The following is a 16281-nucleotide window of genomic DNA, read 5'->3' as shown; positions in this document are numbered from 1 at the left end:
ATGAGCGGGGGATGGGGGCAGAAGGGAGACACGGGCATGAGCGGGGGGTGGGGGGAAAGAAGGGAGACACGGGGCATGAGCGGGGGGTGGGTGGTAAGAAGGGAGACACGGGGCATAAGCGGGGGGTGGGGGGGCAAAGGGATACACGGGGCATGAACGGGGGATAGGGGGAAGAAGGAAGAAATGGCGCATGAGCGGCGGGGGTGGGGGGAAAGAAGGGAGACACGGGGCATGAGCGGGGGTGTGGTGAGGGGATAGAAGGGAGACACGGGGCATGAGCGGGGGCTGGGGGGGAAAGAAGGGAGACACGGGGCTGAGCGGGGGGAAGGGAGACACGGGAGATGAGCAGGGGGCGGGGGGTACAGGAGGGAGACACGGGTTATGAGTGGGGGGTACAGGAGGGAGACAGAGGGCATGAGCAGGGGGTGGGGGGAACAGGGCAGACACGGGGCATGAGCAAGGGGTGGGGGGAAAGAAGGGAGACACAGGGCATGAGCGGGCGGTGGAAAGAAGGAAGACACGGGGCATGAGCGGGTGGTGGGGTAAAGAAGGGAGACACGGGGCATGAGCGGGGAGTGGAGGGGAAAAGGAAGACACAGGGCAAGAGCGGGCGGTGGAGGGGGAAGAAGGGAGACACGGAGCATGAGTGGGGGATGGGGGGGAGAAGGGAGACACGGCATGATCCGGAGGTGGGGGGGAAAGAAGGAAGACACGGGGCATGAGCGGGGGGTGGGGGGAAAGATGGGAGAAACGGGGCATGAGCGGTGTGCGGGGGGTACAGAAGGAAGACACGGGGCATGAGCGGGGGTACAGGAGGGAGACACGGGGCATGAGCGGGGGGTGGGGAAACAGGGTGACACGGGGCATGAGCAAGGGGTGAGGGAAAGAAGTGAGACACGGGGCATGAGTGGGGGGTGGGAGGAAAGAAGAGAGACACAGGGTTTGAGTGTGGGATGGGGAAGAAGGGAGACACGGGGCATGAGCGGAGGGTGGGGGTGGGGTAAAGGAAGACACGGGGCATGAGCGGGGGGTGGGGGGGAAAGAAGGGAGACACGGGGCATAAGCGGGGGTGTGGGGGAGAAGGGAGACACGGGGCATCAGCAGGGGTGGGGGAAAAGAAGGGAGACACGGGGCATGAGCAGGGGGTGGGGGTGGAAAAAAGGAAGAAACGGGCCATGAGCGAGGGGTGGGGGGTAAGAAGGGAGACACAGGGCATGAGCGGGGGGGTGGGGGGAAAGGAAGACACGGGGCATGAGCGGAGGGTGGGGGGGAAGAAGGGAGACACGGGGCATTAGCGGGGGAAGAAGGGAGACACAGGGCATGAGCGGGGGTGGGGGGAAAGAAGGGAGACACAGGGCATGAGCAGGGGTGGAAAGAAGGAAGACACTGGGCATGAGCAGGGGGTGGGGGGTAACACGAGGGAGACACGGGGCATGAGCAGGTGGTGGAGGTGGAAGAAGGGAGACACGGAGCATGAGCGGGGGATGGTGGGGAAAAGGAAGACACGGGGCATGAGCGGGCGGTGGAGGGGGAAGAAGGGAGACACGGGGCATGAGCGGGGGATGGTGGGGAAGAAGGGAGACACAGGGCATGAGCCGGGGGTGGGGGGGAAAGAAGGAAGACACGGGGCATGAGCGGGGGATGGGGGGGAAATATGGGAGACACGGGGCATGAGCAGGGTGTGGGGGGTACAGGAGGGAGTCACGGGGCATGAGCGGGGGTACAGGAGGGAGACACGGGGCATGAGCGCAGGGTGGGGGGAACAGGGCAGACACGGGGCATGGGGTGGGGTGAAAGAAGGGAGACACGTGGCATGAGCGGGGGTGGGAGGAAAGAAAGGAGACACAGGGTTTGAGTGTGGGATGGGGGAAGAAGGGATACACGGGGCATGAGCGGAGGGTGGGGGTGGGGTAAAGGAAGACACGGTGCATGAGCGGGGGGTGGGGGGAGGAAAGAAGGGAGACACTGAGCATGAGCAGGGGGTGGGGGGAAGGAAGACACGGGGCATGAGCTGGGGGTGGGGGGAAGAAGGGAGACACAGGGCATGAGCCGGGGGTGTGGGGAAAGAAGGAAGACACGGGGCATGAGCGCAGGGTGGGGGGAAGATGGGCGACACGGGGCATGAGCGGGGGGTGGGGTGGGGGGAAGAAGGGATACACAGGGCATGAGCGGGGAGTGGGGGCGAAGAAGGGAGACACGGGGCATGAGCGGGGGGTGGGGTGAAAGAAGGAAGACATGGGGCATGAGCGGGGGGTGGGGGGGAAAAAGGGAGACACTGGGCATGAGCGGGGATTGGGGGGTAACACGAGGGAGGCACGGGCATGTGCAGGGGGTGGGCGGGGGAGAAGGGAGACACGGGGCATGAGCGGGGGTGGGGGGAAGAAGGGAGACACGGGGCATGAGCGGGGGTGGGGGGAAGAAGGGAGACACAGGGCATGAGCGGGGCATGAGCAGGGGGGGGGAAAAAGGGAGACAAGGGGCATGAGCGGGGGCTGGGGGAGAAAGAAGGGAGATATGGGGCATGAGCGGGGGGTGGGGGGAAGAAGGGAGACACGGGGCATGAGCAGGGGGTGGGAGGTGGAAGAAGGGAGACACGGGGCCTGAGCGGGGGTGGGGGGGAAGAAGGGAGACACGGGGCATGAGCGGGGGGCGGGGGGGAAGAAGGGAGACACGGTGCATGAGCGGGGATGGGGGGAAGAAGAGAGACACGAGGCATGAGCGGGGGTGGGGGGAAGAAGAGAGACACGGGGCATGAGCGGGGGCTGGGGAGAAAGAAGGGAGACATGGGGCATGAGCGGGGGGTGGGGGGAAGAAGGGAGACACGGGGCATGAGCGGGAGGTGGGGGGGCAGAAGGGAGACACGGGGCATGAGCGGGGGGTGGGGGGTAAGAAGGGAGATATGGGGCATGAGCAGGGGGTGGAAGAAGGGAGACACGGGAGCTGAGCGGGAGTGGGGGGAAGAAGGGAGACACGGGGCATGAGCGGGAGGTGGAGGGGAAGAAGGGAGACACGGGGCATGAGCGGGCGGTGGGGGAAAAAAGGGTGACACGGGGCATGAGCAGGTCATAGGGGGGAAAAAGGGAGACATGGGGCATGAGCGGGGGGAAGAAGGGAGACACGGGGCATGAGCGGGGGGTGGGGGAAGATGGGAGACATGGGCATGAGCGAGGGGTGGGGGGGAAGAAGGGAGACACGGGGCATCAGTGGGTGGTGGGGGGAAGAAGGGAGACACGGGGCACCAGCGGGGGGTGGGGGAAAGAAGGGAGACACGGGGCATGAGCGGGGGGTGGGAGGTGAAGAAGGGAGACACGGGGCATGAGCGGGAGGTGGGGGGTACAGGAGGGAGACACGGGGCATGAGCGGAGGGTGGGGGGAACAGGGCAGACACGGGGCATGAGCGGGGGGTGGGGGGTGAAGAAGGGAGACACGGGGCATGAGAGGGGGTGGGGGGGAAGAAGGGAGACACGGGGCATGAGCGGGGGGTGAGGGGGAAAAGGGAGGCACGGGGCATGAGCGGGGGTGGGTGGAAAGATGGCAGACACAGGGCATGAGCGGGGGGTGGGGGGGTGAATGAAGGGTAACACGGGGCATCAGCGGGGGGAGAAGGGAGACACGGGGCATGAGCGGGGGTTGGGGGGAAAGAAGGGAGACACGGGGCATGAGCGGGGGTTGAGGGGAAAGAAGGGAGACACAGGGCATTAGCGGGAGGTGGGAGAGGAAGAAGGGGGACACGGGGCATGAGTGGGGGTGGGAGGGAAAGGAGGGAGACACAGGGCATGAGCGGGGGGCTGGGGGGCAGAAGGGAGACACGGGGCATGAGTGGGGGGTGGGTGGGAAAGAAGAGAGACACATGGCATAAACAGGGGGTGGGGGAGGAAGAAGGGAGACACAGGGCATGAGCGGGGGGTGGGGGGGAAGAAGGGAGACACGGGGCATGAGCGAGGGGTGGAGGGGGCAAGAAGGGAGACACGGGGCATGAGGGGGTAAGAAAGGAGACATGGAGCATGAGCGGGGGGAAGAAGGGAGACACAGGGCATGAGCGGGGGTGGGGGGAGAAAGAAGGAAGACACGGGGCATGAGCGGGAGGTGGGGGTGGACAAAAGGGAGACACGGGGCATGAGCGGGGTGGTGGGGGGACGAAGGGAGACACGCGGCATGAGCAGGTTGTGGGGGGGAAAGAAGGGAGACACGGGGCATGAGCGGGAGGCGGGGGAGAAGGGAGACACGGGGCATGAGCGGGGGGTGGGGGGGAAAAGGGAGACACGGGGCATGAGTGGGGGTGGGGGGGAAGAAGGAAGACACAGGGCATGAGCGGGGGATGGGAGCAGAAGGGAGACAAGGGCATGAGCGGGGAGTGGGGGGGAAAGAAGGGAGACACGGGCATGAGCGGGGGGCGGGGGGGTAAGAAGTGAGACATGGGGCATGAGCAGGGGTTGGGGGGAAAAGGGAGACACGGGGCATGAAAGGGGGGTGGGGGGAAGAAGGAAGAGACGGGGCATGAGCGGGGGTGGGGGGAAAAAATGGAGACACGGGGCATGAGCGGGGGGTGGGGAGGGGAAAGAAGGGAGACACGGGGCATGAGCAGGGGCTGGGGGGTAAGAAGGGAGACACGGGGCTGAGCGGGGGGAAGGGAGACACGGGGGATGAGCGGGGGGTACAGGAGGGAGACACGGGGCATGAGCGGGGGTACAGGAGGGAGACACAGGGCATAAGCGGGGGGTGGGGGGAACAAGGCAGACACGGGGCATGAGCAAGGGGTGGGGGAAAGAAGGGAGACACAGGGCATGAGCGGGGGGTGGGGTGGAAAGAAGGGAGACAAGGGGCATGAGCGGGGGTGGGGGGAAAGAAGCGAGACACAGGGCATGAGCGGGGGGTGGAAAGAAGGAAGACACGGGGCATAAGCAGGGGGTGGGGGGTAACACGAGGGAGACACGGGGCATGAGCAGGTGATGGGGGAAAGAAGGGAGACACGGGGCATGAGCGGGGGTGGAGGGGAAAAGGAAGATACGGGGCATGAGCGGGCGGTGGAGGGGGAAGAAAGGAGACACGGGGCATGAGCGGAGGATGGGGAAGAAGGGAGACACAGGGCAAGAGTCGGGGGTGGGGGGGAAAGAAGGAAGACACAGGGCATGAGCGGGGGGTGAGGGGGGAAAGATGGGAGACACGGGCATGAGCGGGGTGCGGGGGGTACAGGAGGGAGACACGGGGCATGAGTGGAGGTACAGGAGGGAGACACGGGGCATGAGCGGGGGGTGGGGGGAACAGGGCAGACACGGGGCATGAGCAAGGGGTGGGGGGAAAGAAGGGAGACACGGGGTTTGAGTGTGGGATGGGGGAAGAAGGGAGACACGGGGCATGAGCGGGGGATGGGGGAAGAAGAGAGACACGGGGCATGAGCGGGGGTGGGGGGAAGAAGAGAGACACGGGGCATGAGCGGGGACTGGGGAGAAAGAAGGGAGACATGGGGCATGAGCGGGGGGTGGGGGGAAGAAGGGAGACACGGGGCATGAGAGGGAGGTGGGGGGCAGAAGGGAGACACGGGGCATGAGCGGGGGGTGGGGGGGAAGAAGGGAGATATGGGGCATGAGCAGGGGGTGGAAGAAGGGAGACACGGGAGCTGAGCGGGAGTGGGGGGAAGAAGGGAGACACGTGGCATGAGCGGGGGTGGAGGGGAAGAAGGGAGACACGGGGCATGAGCGGGCGGTGGGGGAAAAAAGGGTGACACGGGGCATGAGCGGGGGGGAAGAAGGGAGACACGGGGCATGATCGGGGGGTGGGGGAAGAAGGGAGACATGGGCATGAGCGAGGGGTGGGGGTGGAAAGAAGGGAGACACAGGGCATGAGCGGGGGGTGGGGGGTGAAGAAGGGAGACACGGGGCATGAGCGGGAGGTGGGGGGTACAGGAGGGAGACACGGGGCATGAGCGGAGGGTGGGGGGAACAGGGCAGACACGGGGCATGAGCGGGGGGTGGGGGGTGAAGAAGGGAGACACGGGGCATGAGAGGGGGTGGGTGGGAAGAAGGGAGACACGGGGCATGAGCGGGGGGTGGGGGGGAGAAGGGAGGCACGGGGCATGAGCGGGGGGTGGGTAGAAAGATGGCAGACACAGGGCATGAGCGGGGGGTGGGGGGGTGAATGAAGGGGAACACGGGGCATCAGCGGGGGGAGAAGGGAGACACGGGGCATGAGCGGGGGTTGGGTGGAAAGAAGGGAGACACGGGGCATGAGCGGGGGTGAGGGGAAAGAAGGGAGACACAGGGCAATAGCGGGGGTGGGAGAGGAAGAAGGGGGACACGGGGCATGAGTGGGGGTGGGAGGGAAAGAAGGGAGACACAGGGCATGAGCGGGGGGCTGGGGGGCAGAAGGGAGACACGGGGAATGAGTGGGGGGTGGGTGGGAAAGAAGGGAGACACAGGGCATAAGCAGGGGGTGGGGGAGGAAGAAGGGAGACACAGGGCATGAGCGGGGGGTGGGGGGGGGAGAAGGGAGACACGGGGCATGAGCGAGGGGTGGAGGGGGCAAGAATGGAGACACGGGGCATGAGGGGGTAAGAAAGGAGACATGGAGCATGAGCGGGGGGAAGAAGGGAGACACAGGGCATGAGCGGGGGTGGGGGGAGAAAGAAGGAAGACACGGGGCATGAGCGGGAGGTGGGGGTGGACAAAAGGGAGACACGGGGCATGAGCGGGGTGGTGGGGGGACGAAGGGAGACACGCGGCATGAGCAGGTTGTGGGGGGGAAAGAAGGGAGACACGGGGCATGAGCGGGAGGCGGGGGGAGAAGGGAGACACGGGGCATGAGCGGGGGGTGGGGGGGAGAAGGGAGACACGGGGCATGAGTGGGGGGTGGGGGGGAAGAAGGAAGACACAGGGCATGAGCGGGGGATGGGAGCAGAAGGGAGACAAGGGCATGAGCGGGGAGTGGGGGGGAAAGAAGGGAGACACGGGCATGAGCGGGGGGCGGGGGGGTAAGAAGTGAGACATGGGGCATGAGCAGGGGTTGGGGGGAAAAGGGAGACACGGGGCATGAACGGGGGTAGGGGGAAGAAGGGAGACACGGGGCATGAGCGGAGGGGTGGGGGGAAAGAAGGAAGACACAAGGCATGAGCGGGGGGTGGGGGGAAGAAGGAAGACACGGGGCATGAGCGGGGGTGGGGGGAAAAAATGGAGACACGGGGCATGAGCGGTGGGTGGGGAGGGGAAAGAAGGGAGACACGGGGCTGAGCGGGGGGGAAGGGAGACACGGGGGATGAGCGGGGGGTACAGGAGGGAGACACAGGGCATAAGCGGGGGGTGGGGGGAACAAGGCAGACACGGGGCATGAGCAAGGGGTGGGGGAAAGAAGGGAGACACAGGGCATGAGCGGGGGGTGGGGTGGAAAGAAGGGAGACAAGGGGCATGAGCGGGGGTGGGGGGAAAGAAGCGAGACACAGGGCATGAGCGGGGGGTGGAAAGAAGGAAGACACAGGGCATAAGCAGGGGGTGGGGGGTAACATGAGGGAGACACGGGGCATGAGCAGGTGATGGGGGAAAGAAGGGAGACACGGGGCATGAGCGGGGGTGGAGGGGAAAAGGAAGACACGGGGCATGAGCGGGCGGTGGAGGGGGAAGAAAGGAGACACGGGGCATGAGCGGAGGATGGGGGAAGAAGGGAGACACAGGGCATGAGTTGGGGGTGGGAGGGAAAGAAGGAAGACACAGGGCATGAGCGGGGGATGGGGGGGAAAGATGGGAGACACGGGGCATGAGCAGGGTGCGGGGGGGTACAGGAGGGAGACACGGGGCATGAGCGGAGGTACAGGAGGGAGACACGGGGCATGAGCGGGGGGTGGGGGGAACAGGGCAGACACGGGGCATGAGCAAGGGGTGGGGGGGAAAGAAGGGAGACACGGGGTTTGAGTGTGGGATGGGGGAAGAAGGGAGACACGGGGCATGAGCGGAGGGTGGGGGTGGGGTAAAGGAACACACAGGGCATGAGCGGGGGGTGGGGGGAAAGAAGGGAGACACAGGGCATGAGCGGGGGGTGGGGGGAGGAACGAAGGGAGACACTGAGCATGAGCAGGGGGTGGGGGGTGGAAAGAAGGGAGACACGGGGCATAAGCGGGGATGTGGGGGAGAAGGGAGACATGGGGCATCAGCAGGGGTGGGGGGGAAACAAGGGAGACACGGGGCATGAGCGGGGGTGGGGGGTGGAAAGAAGGAAGAAGTGGGGCATGAGCGTGGGGTGGGGGGTAAGAAGGGAGACACAGGGCATGAGCGGGGGGGTGGTGGGGAAAGGAAGACACGGGGCATGAGCGGGGGGAAGAAGGGAGACACGGGGCATGAGCGGGGGATGGGGGGAAGAAGGGAGGCACGGGGCATAAGCCGGGGGTGGGGGAGGAGGAAGGGAAACACAGGGCATGAGCGGGGGGTGGGGGGGATAGAAGGGAGACACGGGGCATGAGCGGGGGGTGGGGGTGTACAGAAGGGAGACACGGGGCATGAGCGTGGGGTGGAGGGGGGGAAGAAGGGAGACACGGGCATGAGGGGCGAAGAAAGGAGACACGGGGCATGAGCGGGGGGTGGGGGGGAGAAGAGAGACACGGGGCATGAGCCGGTGGGGGGGAAGAAGGAAGACACGTGGCATGAGCGGGGGGTGGGGGTGTACAGAAGGGAGACACGGGGCATAAGCGGGGGGGTGGGGGGACGAAGGGAGACACGCGGCATGAGCAGGTCGTGGGGGGAAAGAAGGGAGACACGGGGCATGAGCGGAAGGTGGCGGGGGAGAAGGGAGACACGTGGCATGAGCGGGGGTTGGGGGCGAGAAGGGAGACACGGGGCATGAGTGGGGGGTGGGGGGGAAGAAGGGAGACACGGGGCATGAGCGGGGGGAGGGGGGAAAGAAGGAAGACACGGGGCATGAACGGGGGATGAGGGCAGAAGCGAGACACAGGCATGAGCGGGGGGTGGGGGGGAAAGAAGGGAGACACGGGGCATGAGCGGGGGGTGGGGGGTAAGAAGGGAGACACGGGGCATAAGAGGGGGGTGGGGGGGAGAAGGGAGACACGGGGCATGAACGGGGGTAGGGGGAAGAAAGGAGACACGGGGCATGAGCGGAGGGGTGGGGGGAAGAAGGAAGAAATGGCGCATGAGCGGCGGGGGTGCAGGGAAAAAAGGGAGACACGGGGCTGAGCGGGGGGGAGGGAGACACGGGGGATGAGCAGGGGGCGGGGGGAAAGAAGGGAGACACGGGGCATGAGCGGGGGGTGAGAGGAAAGAAGGGAGACACGGGGTTTGAGTGTGGGATGGGGGAAGAAGGGAGACATGGGGCATGAGCGGAGGGTGGGGGTGGGGTAAAGGAAGACACGGGGCATGAGCGGGGGGTGAGGGGGAAAGAAGGGAGACACAGGGCATGAGCAGGGGGTGGGGTGTGGAAAGAAGGGAGACACGGGGCATAAGCGGGGGTGTGGGGGAGAAGGGAGACACGGGGCATCAGCAGGGGTGGGGGGAAAGAAGGGAGACACGGGGCATGAGCAGGGGGTGGGGGGTGGAAAGAAGGAAGAAACGGGGCATGAGCGAGGGGTGGGGGGTAAGAAGAGAGACACAGTGCATGAGCGGGGGGTGGGGGAAAGGAAGACATGGGGCATGAGCGGGGGTGGGGGGGAAGAAGGGAGACACAGGGCATTATCGGTGGATGGGGAAGAAGGGAGACACAGGGCATGTGCGGGGGTGGGGGAAAGAAGGGAGACACGGGGCATGAGCAGGGGGTGGGGGGTGGAAAGAAGGAAGAAACGGGGCATGAACGAGGGGTGGGGGGTAAGAAGGGAGACACAGGGCATGAGTGGGGGGTGGGGGGGAAGGAAGACACGGGGCATGGGCGGGGGGTGGGGGGTAACACTAGGGAGACACGGGGCATGAGCAGGTGGTGGGGGGAAAGAAGGGAGACACGGGGCATGAGCGGGGGGAGGAGGGGAAAAGGAAGACACGGGGCATGAGCGGGCGGTGGAGGGGGAAGAAGGGAGACACGGGGCATGAGCGGGGGGTATGGGGGGGAAGAAGGGAGATACAGGGCATGAGCCGGGGGTGGGGGGGAAAGAAGGAAGACACAGGGCATGAGCGGGGGGTGGGGGGAAAGATGGGAGACACGGGGCATGAGCGGGGTGCGGGGGGTACAGGAGGGAGTCACGGGGCATGAGCGTGGGTACAGGAGGGAGACACGGGGCATGAGCGGGGGGTGGGGGGAACAGGGCAGACACGGGGCATGAGCAAGGGGTGGGGGGAAAGAAGGGAGACACGGGGCATAAGCGGGGGGTGGGAGGAAAGAAAGGAGACACAGGGTTTGGGTGTGGGATGGGGGAAGACGGGGCAAGAGCGGGGGTACAGGAGGGAGACACGGGGCATGAGCGGGGGGTGGGGGGAACAGGGCAGACACGGGGCATGAGCAAGGGTTTGGGGGGAAAGAAGGGAGACACGGGGCATGAGCGGGGGGTGGGAGGAAAGAAGGGAGACACGGGGTTTGAGTGTGGGATGGGGGAAGAAGGGAGACACGGGGCATGAGCAGAGGGTGGGGGTAGGGGGGAAAGAAGGGAGACACGGGGCATGAGCGGGGGGTGGGGGGAGGAAAGAAGGGAGACACTGAGCATGAGCAGGGGGTGGGGGGTGGAAAGAAGGGAGACACAGGGCATAAGCGGGGTTGTGGGGGAGAAGGGAGACATGGGGCATCAGCAGGGGTGGGGGGGAAACAAGGCAGACACGGGGCATGAGCGGGGGTTGGGGGGTGGAAAGAAGGAAGAAAAGGGGCATGAGCGAGGGGTGGGGGGTAAGAAGGGAGACAGGGCATGAGCGGGGGGTGGGGGTGAAAGGAAGACACGGGGCATGAGCGGGGGGGAAGAAGGGAGACACGGGGCATAAGCGGGGGGTGGGGGAGGAAGAAGGGAAACACAGGGCATGAGCGGGGGGGTGGGGGGATAGAAGGGAGACACGGGGCATGAGCGAGGGGTGGAGGGGGGGAGAAGGGAGACACGGGGCATGAGGGGGGAAGAAGGGAGACACGGGGCATGAGCGGCGGTAGTGGGGGGAAGAAGAGAGACATGGGGCATGAGCGGGTGGGGGGGAGAAGGGAGACACAGGGCATGAGTGGGGGGTGTGGGGGGAAAGAAGGAAGACACGGGGCATGAGCAGAGGGTGGGTGTGGGGTAAAGGAAGACACGGGGCATGAGCGGGGGGTGGGGGAGGAAAGAAGGGAGACACTGAGCATGAACAGGGGGTGGGGGGTGGAAAGAAGGGAGACACGTTGCATGAGCGGGGGTGGGGGGGAAAGGAAGACACGGGGCATGAGCGGGGGGTGGGAGGAAAGAAGGGAGACACGGGGTTTGAGTGTGGGATGGGGGAAGAAGGGAGACACGGGGCATGAGCAGAGGGTGGGGGGGAAAGAAGGGAGACACGGGGCATGAGCGGGGGGTGGGTGGAGGAAAGAAGGGAGACACTGAGCATGAGCAGGGGGTGGGGGTGGAAAGAAGGGAGACACGGGGCATGAGCGGGGGGTCGGGGGGAAAGAAGGGAGACACGGGGCATGAGCGGGGGTGGGCAGAGGAAAGAAGGGAGACACTGAGCATGAGCAGGGGGTGGGGGTGGAAAGAAGGGAGACACCGGGCATAAGCGGGGTTGTGGGGGAGAAGGGAGACACGGGGCATGAGCGATGGGTGGGGGGTAAGAAGGGAGACAGGGCATGAGCGGGGGGTTGGGGGGAAAGGAAGACACGGGGCATGAGCGGGGGGGAAGAAGGGAGACACGGGGCATGAGCGGGGGATGGGGGAAGAAGGGAGATACGGGGCATAAGCGGGGGGTGGGGGAGGAAGAAGGGAAACACAGGGCATGAGCGGGGGGTGGGTGGGATAGAAGGGAGACACGGGGCTTGAGCGAGGGGTGGAGGGGGGGAGAAGGGAGACACGGGGCATGAGGGGGGAAGAAGGGAGACACGGGGCATGAGCGGCGGGAGTGGGGGGAAGAAGAAAGACACGGGGCATGAGCGGGTGGGGGGGAGAAGGGAGACACAGGGCATGAGCGGGGGGTGTGGGGGGAAAGAAGGAAGACACGGGGCATGAGCAGAGGGTGGGGGTGGGGTAATGGAAGACACGGGGCATGAGCGGGGGGTGGGGGGAGGAAAGAAGGGAGACACTGAGCATGAACAGGGGGTGGGGGTGGAAAGAAGGGAGACACGTGGCATAAGCGGGGGTGTGGGGGAGAAGGGAGACACGGGGCATCAGCAGGGGTGGGGGGAAACAAGGGAGACACGGGGCATGAGCGGGGGGTGGGGGTGGAAAGAAGGAAGAAAAGGGGCATGAGCGAGGGGTGGGGGGTAAGAAGGGAGACACAGGGCATGAGCGGGGGTGGGGGGGAAAGGAAGACACGGGGCATGAGCGGGGGGGAAGAAGGGAGACACGGGGCATGAGTGGGGGATGGGGAAGAAGGGAGACACGGGGTATAAGCGGGGGGTGGGGGAGGAAGAAGGGAAACACAGGGCATGAGCGGGGGGTGGGGGGATAGAAGGGAGACACGGGGCATGAGCGAGGGGTGGAGGGGGGGAAGAAGGGAGACACGGGGCATGAGGGGGGGAAGAAGGGCGACATGGGGCATGAGCGGGGGATGGGGGGAAGAAGAGAGACACGGGGCATGAGCGGGTGGGGGGAAGAAGGGAGACACAGGGCATGACCGGGGGGTGTGGGGGGAAAGATGGAAGACACAGGGCATGAGCGGGGGGTGGGGGTGGACAGAAGGGAGACATGGGGCATGAGCGGGGGGGTGGGGGGACGAAGGGAGACACGCGGTATGAGCAGGTCGTGGGGGGAAAGAAGGGAGACACGGGGCATGAGTGGGGGTTGGGGGGGATAAGGGAGACACGGGGCATGAGTGGGGGGTGGGGGAAGAAGGGAGATACGGGGAGTGAGCGGGGGGTTGGGGGGAAAGAAGGAAGAAATGGCACATGAGCGGCGGGGGTGGGGGGAAAGAAGGGAGACACGGGACATGAGCGGGGGGTGGGGAGGGGAAAGAAGGGAGACACGGGGCATGAGCGGGGGCTGGGGGGGAAAGAAGGGAGACACAGGGCTGAGCGGGGGGAAGGGAGACACGAGGAGGGGCGGGGGTACAGGAAGGAGACACGGGGCATGAGCGGGGGTGGGGGAACAGGGCAGACACGGGGCATGAGCAAGGGGTGGGGGGAAAGAAGGGAGGCACAGGGCATGAACGGGCGGTGGAAAGAAGGAAGACACGGGACATGAGCGGGGGGTGGGGAGGGGAAAGAAGGGAGACACGGGGCATGAGCGGGGGCTGGGGGGGAAAGAAGGGAGACACAGGGCTGAGCGGGGGGAAGGGAGACACGAGGAGGGGCGGGGGTACAGGAAGGAGACACGGGGCATGAGCGGGGGTGGGGGAACAGGGCAGACACGGGCATGAGCGGGGGATGGGGGGGAAAGAAGGGAGACACGGGGCATAAGCGGGGGGTGGGGGGGAGAAGGGAGACACGGGGCATGAGCGGGGGGGTGGGGGGAAAAGAAGGAAGACATGGGGCATGAGCGGGGGGTGGGGGGAAGAAGGAAGAAATGGCACATGAGCGGCGGGGGTGGGGGGAAAGAAGGGAGACACGGGACATGAGCGGGGGGTGGGGAGGGGAAAGAAGGGAGACACGGGGCATGAGCGGGGGCTGGGGGGGAAAGAAGGGAGACACAGGGCTGAGCGGGGGGAAGGGAGACACGAGGAGGGGCGGGGGTACAGGAAGGAGACACGGGGCATGAGCGGGGGTGGGGGAACAGGGCAGACACGGGGCATGAGCAAGGGGTGGGGGGAAAGAAGGGAGGCACAGGGCATGAACGGGCGGTGGAAAGAAGGAAGACACGGGGCATGAGCGGGGGGTGGGGGGTAACACGAGGGAGACACGGGGCATGAGCAGGTGGTGGGGGGAAAGAAGGGAGACACGGGGCATGAGCGGGGAGTGGAGGGGAAAAGGAAGACACGGGGCATGAGCGGGCGGTAGAGGAGGAAGAAGGGAGACACGGAGCATGAGCGGTGGATGGGGGGAAGAAGGGAGACACAGGGCATGAGCCGGGGGTGGGGGGAAAGAAGGAAGACACGGGGCATGAGCCGGGGGTGGGGGGAAAGATGGGAGATACGGGGCATGAGCAGGGTGCGGGGGGTACAGGAGGGAGACACGGGGCATGAGCGGGGGGTGGGGAGAACAGGGCAGACACGGGGCATAAGCAAGGGGTGGGGGGGAAAGAAGGAAGACACGTGGCATGAGCGGGGGGTGGGAGGAAAGAAGGGAGACACAGGGTTTGAGTGTGGGATGGGGGAAGAAGGGAGACATGGGGCATGAGCGGAGGGTGGGGTAAAGGAAGACACGGGGCATGAGCGGGGGGTGGGGGGGAGAAGGGAGACACGGGGCATGAGCGGGGGGTGGGGGGAGGAAAGAATGGAGACACTGAGCATGAGCAGGGGGTGGGGGGTGGAAAGAAGGGAGACACGGGGCATAAGCGGGGGTGTTGGGGAGAAGGGAGACACGGGGCATCAGCAGGGGTGGGGGAAAGAAGGGAGACACGGGGCATGAGCAAGGGGTGGGGGGTGGAAAGAAGGAAGAAACGGGGCATGAGCGAGGGGTGGGGGGGTAAGAAGGGAGACACAGGGCATGAGCAGGGGGTGGGGGGGGAAAGGAAGACATGGGGCATGAGCGGGGGGTGGGGGGTAAGAAGGGAGACACGGGGCATTGGCGGGGGATGGGGGAAGAAGGGAGACACAGGGCATGAGCGGGGGTGGGGCGAAAGAACGGAGACACAGGGCATGAGCGGGGGTAGAAAGAAGGAAGACACGGGGCATGAGCGGGGGGTGGGGGTAACACGAGGGAGACACGGGGCATGAGCAGGTGGTGGGGGGAAAGAAGGGAGACACGGGGCATGAGCGGGGGGAGGAGGGGAAAAGGAAGACACGGGGCATGAGCGGGCGGTGGAGGGGGAAGAAGGGAGACACGGGGCGTGAGCGGGGGATGGGGGAAGAAGGGAGATACAGGGCATGAGCAGGGGGTGGGGGGGGAAGAAGGAAGACACGGGGCATGAGCGGGCGGTGTAGGGGGAAGAAGGGAGACACGGGCATGAGCGGGGGATGGGGGGAAGAAGGGAGATACAGGGCATGAGCAGGGGTTGGGGGTACAGGAGGGAGTCACGGGGCATGAGCGGGGGTACCGGAGGGAGACACGGGGCAAGAGCGGGGGGTGGGGGGAACAGGGCAGACACGGGGCATGAGCAAGGGGTGGGGGGAAAGAAGGGAGACACGGGGCATGAGCGGGGGGTGGGAGGAAAGAAAGGAGACACAGGGTTTGAGTGTGGGATGGGGGAAGAAGGGAGACACGGGGCATGAGCGGAGGGTGGGGGTGGGGTAAAGGAAGACACGGTGCATGAGCGGGGGTGGGGGGAAAGAAGGGAGACACGGGGCATGAGCGGGGGGTGGAAAGAAGGAAGACACAGGGCATGAGCGAGGGGTGGGGTACGAAGGGAGACACAGGGCATGAGCGGGGGGTGGGGGGGAAGGAAGACACGGGGCATGAGCAGGGGGTGGGGGGGAAGAAGGGAGACACGGGGCATGAGCGGGGGATGGGGGGAAGAAGGGAGACACAGGGCATGAGCCGGGGGTGGGGGGGAAAGAAGGAAGACACGGGGCATGAGCGTGGGGTGGGGGGAAGATGGGAGACACGGGGCATGAGTGGGGGGTGGGGGTGGGGGGAAGAAGGGATACACGGGGCATGAGCGGGGAATGGGGGCGAAGAAGGGAGACACAGGGCACGAGCGCGGGGTGGGGTGAAAGAAGGGAGACATGGGACATGAGCGGGGGGTGGGAGGGGAAAGAAGGAAGAGACACGGGGCATGAGCGGGGGCTGGGGGGGAAAGAAGGGAGACACAGGGCTGAGCGGGGGGGAAGAGAGACACGAGGAGGGGCGGGGGTACAGGAAGGAGACACGGGGCATGAGCGGGGGGTGGGGGAACAGGGCAGACACGGGGCATGAGCAAGGGGTGGGGGGAAAGAAGGGAGGCACAGGGCATGAACGGGCGGTGGAAAGAAGGAAGACATGGGGCATGAGCAGGGGGTGGGGGGTAACACGAGGGAGACACTGGGCATGAGCAGGTGGTGGGGGGAAAGAAGGGAGACACGGGGCATGAGCGGGGAGTGGAGGGGAAAAGGAAGACACGGGGCATGAGCGGGCGGTGGAGGAGGAAGAAGGGAGACACGGAGCATGAGCGGGGGAAGGGGGGAAGAAGGGAGA

The sequence above is a fragment of the Ambystoma mexicanum genome, chromosome 4q, assembly GCF_040938575.1.
Source record: "Ambystoma mexicanum isolate Mex_15411 chromosome 4q, UKY_AmexF1_1, whole genome shotgun sequence".
Taxonomy (NCBI): Eukaryota; Metazoa; Chordata; class Amphibia; order Caudata; family Ambystomatidae; genus Ambystoma; species Ambystoma mexicanum.
This window is presented reverse-complemented; position numbering follows the sequence as displayed.